An 8,895-nucleotide genomic window follows, 5' to 3' on the forward strand; every position below is an offset into this window, starting at 1 on the left:
CATGTCGGAGCATGGCTCCATTGCTTCATGCTCCTTGGAACAGAGATCTTGTGATCACGAGGAAGAGTATTTGAAGGGAAAAGCCCAAACTGACCATTACCGAAACCAATACCTTCAAACACAGGTTGAACTTGCGAAGGTGAACTCAAATTTTAACAGCAGTACCAACCCTAAAGAAAGCTCTTTAGAATTTCAAAATCTACTCACAAGTATCAATTCTAGCGGTCTTCAGACAGAATTGTTTAGAGAGACTTTGGCAAAGGAACATTGGAAAAATCTATACTTTCAATCCCAGGCTTGGTTGTTGAAAGTGTATTCATTGTGGAAAAATTTAAGGAAGGAACTTCAGGAAAATATAGGTTACCTTGCAGTTGACAGTACCTCGGATAATGACGACAACCTTGGTTTAAAGAGAGAGATTAACACTCTATCTTTGATTTTGGATGAACTTCATGTTCAAGCGGAGTTTTTGCAACAACAAGAAAATCAGCAAAATCATCTGTTTCCAAGAGATGTTTTTTCTGGTGAGCTTGAGCAAAATGAATGCTGGCATTACATGTTGTCAGAGGGTGAATCTGAAGATCATTATGTGCCCAAAGTACAGACACCTATCTCTTTTGAAATCAATTCTTCAGGGTCTAAGCAAAAGGAGATCTATGCTGGAAAGGCTCAAACAAGCAAGGACACAAACTATAGAGTTGCAGATACTGAATCTGTGGAGAAATTTTTTTCTGTGAGAGAAGATCCAGACTTTGAGCTTAGGCAGAGAATATCTTTGGAGCAAAAACACAACAGAGAGCAAACCTTGGACTCACTAAGATTTGTTGTACCAGAAGAAGAAGAAGAAGAAAGTAATCAGGGATTTCTCCTGTTGGAAAGACATTGTGATCACAGGTCGGGGTTAATAAAAGAAACAGCCAAAAAGGATTATTACAAAAGGCGATACATTAAATCACAAGCTGAGCTTTATAAGATGTTTTCAAAGTTGGAGAAATTCAATATCTGTTTTGAAAAAAACGTAACTGAGTTTGAAAATGTGAGTTTATCTTGCCTTAATCTGCAGAAAGAGATATTTAAAGTGAAGTCAGAAAAGGAGCATTACATAAACCAATTCCTTCAGTTCCATGCTGAACTCTTGAGAGTGCATTCGATGTGGCAAGACTTAAAGATAAAACTTGAAAACAAGATGATCGAGTTTGAAAGCACAAGTCCATCTTGCAGTGCCAACCAATATTTATGTAGCTATATTGACAGATTAAGTTCAGCTTTGGATGAGCTTCTGAATCAACTGGAAGCATCTAGGCAGAACATCGACCAGTCACAATATTCAGCAATGGCAAATAAAAAACTTGCAAAAGGAACACTTTCTGCTGAGCTTGAACAATGTGAACAGAGGAATCACAAATTTCTGGATTCTGAAGATAACCAATATGACGACTCTGAGGAACAGGACCTTAATGTCTCTTTCAGAAGAATTGTTTCAGATTCAGCAGAAGACATGATCTTTGCAGTACAGGAGAATGTCGGTCAGAAATTTGAAGAAAACATGCCTGAAAGTTCAAGTTCATCTGAAGACAGCTTTGAAAAGGTAGATGAAAACATCAAATTTGAACGTAAACCTGAAGAGAAACTTTATAAGTTAGTAGACCCAAAAGACAGATTTTCTGAAGAGACTGACTATGACAAGCGCGGGCTCTATATGATTTGGGAGGAAGAATATGAAGTCTTTGACACTACAGAAAGTGAGCCAGAACAGATTTCTGCTTTGGAAATTGAACTTGCCGAGCAAAAGCATTATACTCAACGAAGCCAGGGATCTGAAATGCTGTGGGTTCCAGATGAAGTTCCTATCAAACCACTTTTGGAGAAACAGAAAGTTTATCATCTTGAGGCAGAGTTATCAAATGAAAGGGTGGAAAAGGACTTTTACAAAAAACTCTACAATGAATCACAAGCTGTGGTCTTTCAGTTGCATGTAGCAGTAGATAAATGCAATTTGCACTATATAGACAAGTTAGCAGTACCTGAAAGGTCAATTTCATCTAGAAATAATGATGATGAAAATGTAAATGATAGCATAAAAGGTATATGGGAATCTGTAGCTAAACTTGACTGTCACGCTCAAACGATCAAACAGTTAGTTGACAAATTAAATACCTTCCTAGCGCAAAAAGAAGTTCTTAGCATCAAGGACAGTTCTTTACAGACTGACCTTAGAGACATATTCGATGCTCCACAACCTGCACAACTGGAGATAACAGCTCCTGAAAGTGATCAAGAACTGATAACCAAGTTAGTTCTTCTTCAACAGAAAATTTGTGATCTTGAGGTACAGTTATCTAAAGAAAAGGACCAAAGAAATCATTACAACAAACTATACAATGAGTTGGAAGCTGAGCTCCTGAAAATGAACACAGCACTAGATAAAATGAATCACAAATATGAAGGCAGGACAGCTGTTTCTGACACTGCATGTTCATCTGGAAGTTATGGCAATGATTATGTTGATAAAAATGTCAAACCTGCATGGAAATCTGAATGTACTGAAAACATTAAGAAATTAGCAAAACCAAATGAAACAAATATGAAGGACACATTTCCTTTAGAGTCTGATCAGAGTGTGCACAGCTCTACATTTTTGGATGCTAATCGAGGGGAACTTGATTTGTCTAACCTACAGCACCCTAGTGACACCATGGAAATGGTTCCTGAATCCGTGTCAGAGGACACCACTTTTGCAAAACAGAAAGAACTTGAGGATACTAACCCTGAGGACTTTATTGTGCCTGATCACCATTATGTGTGTGTAACAAAAGCAGAAATAACTCATCTACATTCCCTTCAACAAAGAAATGATGATCTTGAGGAGGAATTGCTTAAGGAAAAGGATGAAAAGGACTATTACAAAAAATTATACAATGAAGCACAACCTGAGCTGTTTGAGTTGCGTGCAATGCAGGACAACTTCCTTTTGAAATCTGAAGAGATGGCAAAAACAGCCAATACATGCATGAATGTAGAAGAGTCCAAAGAAAGAATTTCAAATGAAACAATTTCTTCGAAGGCTGAGCACAAAGAGAGCACATCTTACATGTTTGTAGATCCTGACAACAAGGAGCTAGTTGTGCCTACTTTACAGGATTCTAATGTTATAGTGGAAATTCATGCTCCACAACCTGCACAAATAGAGACCTCTGCTGCTACAACTGAGGGCTCTAGATACACACATTACATAAGCATGGATACTAATTGTCAGCACTCTGGCACATCTTTGCACATCACAGCTCCTGAATGTGATCAAGAACAGATATCCACTTTGGGTGGTGGCCCTCTGAAAGGAACACAAGATACAGAACGAAGCAAAGAATCTCAAATTTTGCGTCAACTAGAAGCAGAAACAAACAAGGTATTTTCCCTTCATCAGAGAGTTTCCGCTCTTGAGTCAGAGTTATCTGAAGAAAAGGACCAAAAGTACTACTACAGCAATCTATCGAGTGAATTGCGTGCTGAGCTCCTGAAATTGCGTGCAATACTAGAGAACAATAGTCAGGAATCTACACACGAGACAGTTGTACCTAATACTTCAAGTTCATCTGAAGGTGATGGCAATGATTACGAAAATAAAAATATCCAAGCTGCACGAAAATTTGCAGGTGAACTTGAATGTGAGGTTAAAAAAGTTTCAGAACTCTCTGAAATGCTGAAGAAATTAGAAAATCAGATGGGCAAATTTCCTTCAGAGACGGACCAAAATGTGCAGATCTCGACAGTATTGGATGCTGAGCATGAGAACCAGGATGTGTGTACAACAGAAGCAGAAGTAAATGAGTTGCTTTCCATTAAACAAAGAAACGACGATCTTGAGGAGGAATTGCTTAAGGAAAAGGATGAAAAGGACTATTACAAAAAACTATATGATGAAGAACATCCTGAACTGTTGGAGTTGCGTGCAATGCGGGACAACTTCCTTTTGAAATCTGAAGAGATGACAAAAACAGCTGATACTTGCATGATTGTAGAAGAGCCCAAAGAAGCAATTTCAAATGAAACAATTTCTTCCGACGTTGAGCCCGAAGAGTACACATCTTACACATTTTTAGACACCGAAATTGATGATCCGTATGTGCCTACTTTACAGGATTCTAGTGATGCAGTGGAAACTCATGCTCCACAACCTGCACAACTGGAGACCTCTGCTGCTATGACTGAGGAGCCTAGAGGCACACATTATGTAAGCTTGGATACTAATTTTCAGAACTCTAGCACATCTTTGGACATCACAGCTCCTGAATGTGATCAAGAACAGATATTCACTTTGGGTGGTGGCCCTCTGACAGGAACACAAGATACAGAACAAAGCAAAGAATCTCAAAGTTTGTGGCGACCACAAGCTGAAATAAGCACAGTATTTTCCCTTTACCAGAGAGTTTCTGATCTTGATACAGAGGTATCTAGAGAAAGGGAACAAAAGGACTACTACCACAAACTATACAATGAATCACAAGTTGAGCTCCTGAAATTGCGTGCAATACTAGAAAAGACAGCTGTGCCTGACACTGCAAGTTCATATGGAAATTATGACAATGATTATGTAGATGAAAATATCAAAGCTACGCGGAAATCTGCAGATGAACTTGAATGTGAGGTTCAAAACCTTTCAGAACTCACTGAAACAATGAATAAATTAGCAGAACCACAAAAAACAAATCTGAAGGGCACATTTTCTTTAGAGACAGACCAGAGTGCACACAGCTCTACATTTTTGGATACTAAACAAGATGATCATGATGTACCTAATCTACAGCACCCTAGTGACTCTATGGAAACAACGGTTCCTGAATCTGTGTCAGAGGACACCTCTTTTGCAACACCAAAGAAATTTGAGGATAGTAAATCTGAGGAGTTTACTATGTCCGAGGAAGAGAAATCTAGAATATCTCCGGATGTTGAAGCTCGAGAATTTGACCAAGAACAGATTTCTACTTCAGATGTTGATGTCCTCCAGCAAAGACCAGATATGGAGGAAAGAAATGAAGAAGAAATCACCCAGCTGTCCTCAGAGCAACAGAGTGTTTGTGATCTTGAGGTGGATGTACTCGCAAATGCAAGTACAACTGGTAGTGACAATGCAGAGCTTCTACATTTACCATCAGATGTACTTCAGCTTCAAATTGATTCGTCTGAACAATCTGACACAATACCAAATCAAGTAATGCCAACAGAAGTAATTCCTAGTGCTACACTGGTAATAAGCACTCAAGACTCTGCAAATTCTGACTTGAGTGAAGCACATGAAAATCAAACTATGCCTCAGGAAAGGGAAGTCTCATTTGAAGTGACAACTCCAGAATGTGAGCAGGTTGAAGTCTTTACTCCTGTCAGGGAGCAGCACGAGCAAAATCAAGACACATCTTTTACAACAGACAGAGATGCAACTGTGGAAACAATAATTCCAGAAGAAGAGACTGCTGTCATTGAGGCTGAGAATCGTAATGAAATAAGGCCTTTGATCTCCTTTGCACCATCTGAGAGCCGGGCTGAAACTGGTGAGTTAACAGAGAGTACGTCGTTGGGCATTTCATTCTCAGAAACTGAGGACGATGTGTTTGACCGATATCGGCAACACCATCAAACCCCTTCTCACACTAATTGTTCGACTTGTTTATTAGAGAGATCAAGTTCTTCAGAAGAATTAAGACAAGATGATAGAGTTCAGGAGAACCTGCAAGTCAGGCGGCGGAACACACCAAGACATCTTGGAGGTCACCCTGTCGAGGGTGCAGTGTCTTCAGCTGTTTGGCGTCACCTTCCAAATGTTTTCCGTTCTTCAATCCATTTCATAAAATATATTGTAGTGACATTTGCCTTGTCCTTTTTGGGTGCATATATATGCCATGAATATATATTTGCGAGACCCCAATTTGATGTGAACTACGGTCTCTTCAAACTATTGGAACCCTTCTGCACTCTTGAAAATGTATTACCAGTTCCCTTCTAACTGAGCCTAGGAGAAAGCCAATGCATTTTATTTGGATAAACTTACAAAAGTACAAAAGTAGACAAGTACTATTGCCAAAAACGAGAAAAGGAAACCGGAAGATCTTAATAAGAGGACAATGACGAAGGAGCAGGAAGCTTGGAGAGGGACGGTCAGAGGGTCAGAGGGACCCAGCAAGAAGGATTTGAAGGTCAGCTTTGTGGCCAGAGCAACTTAACAGGACGACCTGGAGATTGGCTGTGTGGCTGGATTGGAGGGACCAATCAGGAAGACCTGCAGGGGGGCCCTGAGGCCAGAGCAGGAGGACCAGAAGGTTAACCAGCTGGAGGGACCACCAGGAGGACTTGGAGGTCACCCAGCTGGAGGGACCCACCAGTAGTATGTGGAGGTCACCCAGATGTATCGACCCACAGGAGGACATGAAGGTCAACCAGCTTGAGAGACCCACAAGGAGGAGAGGAGGTCACCCAGCTTTAGAGAAAAACCAGGAGGACCTGGAGGTCACCCAGCTGGAGGGAACCACCAGGAGGACCTGGAGTTCACCAGCTGGAGGGACCCACCAGTAGGACATGGAGGTCACCCAGCTGTATTGACCCATAAGGAGTACTTGGAGGTCACCCAGATGGACAGATCCACCAGGAGGACAGGAGGTCACTAAGCTTCAGAGATCCACCAGGAGGACCTGGAAGTCACCCAGATGGAGGGAACCACAAGGAGGACCTGGAAGTCACCCAACTGGATTGACCCACCAGGAAGACAATGTGTCACCCAGCTGGAGGGACCCACCAGGAAGACTTAGAGGTCATGCAGCTGGAGACCCACCATGAGGACAGGAGATCACCCAGTTGGAGAGACCCACAAGGAGGACCTGGAGGTTGCAACATTGGAGAGACCCAGGAGGATTACCTGGAGGTCACCCAGCTGGAGGGACCCACCAGCATTAGCTGGAGGTCAATCAGGTAGAGGTACCCACCAGGAGGACAGGAGGTCACCCTACTGGAGAGACCCGCAAGGAGGACCAGGACTTCAGCCTTACTGCCAAACAGACCCACCAGGAGGACTTGGAGGACACCCAGCTTGAGGGAACCAAAAGGAGGACATGGAGGTGAGACTTACAGCCATACGGTCCCAACATTAGGACCAGGAGGTCACCCTGCAGGAGGGACCCACCAGGAGGACAGGAGGTCACCCAACTGGAGGGACCCATCAGGAGGACCTGGAGGTGACCCAGCTGGAGGGACATACCAGGAGGACTTAGAGGTCAATCAGCTGGAGAGACAAACCAGGAGGACTTAGAGGTCACTCAACAGGAGAGACCCACCAGGAGGACCCGGAGGTCAACCAGCTGGAGGAACCCACCAGGAGGACCTGGAGGAAACCCAACTGGAGGAACCCACCAGGAGGACCTGGAGGTCACCCAGCTCTGGAGACCCACCAGGAGGACCTGGAGGTCACCCAACTGGAGGAACCCATCAGGAGGACAGTAGGTCACCCAGCTGGAGAGACCCACCAGGAGGACCTGGAGGTCAACCAGATGGAGGGACTTACCAGGAGGACTTGGAGGTCACCTAGCTGGAGGGACCCAACAGGAGGACATGGAGGTCACCCAACTGGAGGAACCCACCAGGAGGACAGTAGGTCACCCAACTGGAGGAACCCACCAGGAGGACCTGGAGGTCACCCAGCTCTGGAGACCCACCAGGAGGACCTGGAGGTCACCCAACTGGAGGAACCCATCAGGAGGACAGTAGGTCACCCAGCTGGAGAGACCCACCAGGAGGACCTGGAGGTCAACCAGATGGAGGGACTTACCAGGAGGACTTGGAGGTCACCTAGCTGGAGGGACCCAACAGGAGGACATGGAGGTCACCCAACTGGAGGAACCCACCAGGAGGACCTGGAGGTCACCCAGCTGGAGAGACGCACCAGGAGGACAGGAGGTCACCCAGCTGGAGGGACCCATCAGGAGGACCTGGAGGTCACCCAGCTGGAGAGATCCACCAGGAGGACTTACAGGTCACTCAGCAGGAGAGACCCACCAGGAGGACTGTAGGTCACCCAGCTGGAGAGACACACCAGGAGGACCTGGAGGTCACCCAGCTGGAGAGATCCACCAGGAGGACTTAGAGGTCACTCAGCAGGAGAGACCCACCAGGAGGACTGTAGGTCACCCAGCTGGATTGACCCACCAGGAGGTCATGAAGGTCACCCAGCTGGAGAGACAAACTATTAAGACCTGGACTTCAGCCTTACTACCAAACAGACCCAGCAGGAGGACCTGGAGGTCACCAGCTGGAGGGACCCACCAGGAGGACCTGGAGTACACCCAGCTTGGGAGACCCACCAGGAGGACCTGGAGGTCACCCAGCTCAGGAGACCCACCACAAAGACCTGGAGGTCACCCAGCTGGAGAGACCCACCAGGAGGACCTGGAGGTCACCCAGCTGGAGAGACCCACCAGGAGGACAGGAGGTCACCCAGCTGTAGAGACCCACCAGGAGGACATAGAGGTTACCCAACTGGAGAGACCCACCAGGAGGACCTGGAGGTCACCCAGCTCAGGAGACCCACCACAAAGACCTGGAGGTCACCCAGCTGGAGAGACCCACCAGGAGGACCTGGAGGTCACCCAGCTGGAAAGACCCACCAGGAGGACCTGGAGGTCACCCAGCTGGACATACCCACCAGAAGGACTTAGAGGTTACCCAACTGGAGAGACCCACCAGGAGGACTTGGACTTCAGCCTTACTAACAAACAGACCCACCAGGAGGATCTGGAGGTCACAACGTTGGAGAGACCCACAGGGAGGAACTGGAGGTCACCCAGCTGGAGATACCCACCAGGAGGACTTAGAGGTTACCCAACTGGAGAGACCCACAAGGAGGAGAGGAGGTCA

The sequence above is a fragment of the Xiphophorus hellerii genome, chromosome 2, assembly GCF_003331165.1.
Source record: "Xiphophorus hellerii strain 12219 chromosome 2, Xiphophorus_hellerii-4.1, whole genome shotgun sequence".
Taxonomy (NCBI): Eukaryota; Metazoa; Chordata; class Actinopteri; order Cyprinodontiformes; family Poeciliidae; genus Xiphophorus; species Xiphophorus hellerii.